Source organism: Corvus hawaiiensis, chromosome 24 (genome assembly GCF_020740725.1).
Source record: "Corvus hawaiiensis isolate bCorHaw1 chromosome 24, bCorHaw1.pri.cur, whole genome shotgun sequence".
NCBI lineage: Eukaryota > Metazoa > Chordata > Aves > Passeriformes > Corvidae > Corvus > Corvus hawaiiensis.
The window spans coordinates 2,673,640-2,675,229 of NC_063236.1; positions in this window are offsets into that span (position 1 = coordinate 2,673,640).

Sequence of the window (1,590 nt, forward strand, 5' to 3'; positions counted from 1 at the left end):
TTCCATATGAAGCGGAGAATGGGAGGTGTTAATGTTACGAATATGCATTTGTATTTTGGATATTCCTAATATGTGGAAATAAAAAGTGTCGTGTTTGCTTGGATCGGGGCCCTGCGTCTTAGGCAGCGCGGCAAAGGCGGCCACCCCTCGTTACCCTAGGAAGGCCGGCCTCGGATCCCCGCTCTCTCCACCGGCACGGGCAGTGCCAGCAGCCTCTCGCTGCGGCCGCCGCTGGCCGAAAGCCTCGCCGCGCACCGCCCGGCCGGCCCCCGCCGCTCCGCGGGGTCACACGGCACCTGCCGAGGGCGGCCGCCGAGCGACAGGAAGCAGAAGCGCTCACCGCCGCGCCACTCGCCGCCCCGCCCGGGCGCTCCTCTCCTCGCGCTACCACGATGGCGCCGGCCCCGCCCCGCCCCGCCTTCCCCGTGGCCTGCGGCGCAACGCGGGTGCTCCGAGCCACGCAGCACGCGTGCGGCCGGGCCCCTGCCGAACCGCAGGCGGAGCCGGGGCACGGCCCGGGCCGGAGAGCTTCCGGCGAGGCTGGGGCGGGCGGCGAGCGCGGCCGAGCGTGAACGCGCCAGGCGGGGTCGGCCGGCGGCGCGATGGAGCACTAGATGGAGGCGGCAGCACCGCGCGGCATAAAATGGCTGATCGTCCCGCAGCCGCCCGCTCCGCAGCCCCTCGGCTGCTGTCGAGAAGGGCCCCGGCCCTGGCCGCGCCGGTGGCGAGGTGGCTCCGCAGCCCGCGGGCAGCCCATGCGGGGCAGGGGAGCACTGCGGGCAGCCCCGGGACCATGCAGCCGTCTGTAACGCGCGCGGTGGGGAGCCGCCGGGAACTATTTTACACCTGCCGGGGGGCTGGGGAGGAGCACGGAGAGCACGCAGCAGGTCGCTGCCGTTAGGGAAAATTAATCCACGATGCCTGAGGTTTATGTCCGAAAAGGAGACAGAGGAGTCCTGCAACATTCTTCGACGACAGGGAGAGTCCATGGGGCTTTTCCCCTGGGGTCTGTCAAACGGTTGCGGGATGCAGCCCCCTTTTGATGTCAAGTTCCTGGCCACAGCACCCTTTTCCCCACTGGCTGAGGTATTCGGCAGATACAGACTTCCAGAACTGCCTACTCTAAGTCCCCCTCTAATATGCACCCCCCCTTTTGGCATCGAAAAGGAAGAAAAAAACCCATTCCTAATTCTATTAAGTCTTTGTTGCCTTGCTCTAGGTTCAGGAATTTAACACGCCCTGGATTAATCAACAGTCTCTGATGATTCGTAACAGTTCTAGAGAACTAATAGTTTCTTCTGTTACTTCACTCCCCATAAGTTCCTAGCCTTGTCTACAGGCCAATTCACACGGTCTGTTTGTAAAGACTCATCCAGCTCCTTCCTTTTAATCCCTCCTCTTTTTATTTGATCTGTATTTGTCTTTACAAACCTTAATTACCATTGATTTAATTTCTTCTTCTTGAGCCTTCTTGGCTTTTGCTATTATTTGCAGTGACATCCTTTTCTGTCCTTTTGTAGTCCTTTCTGGATCAGGTAGGCATGGCTGCTAGCGGCATCCCCTTGACCACCTGCTGAAAGAGCTGCACCC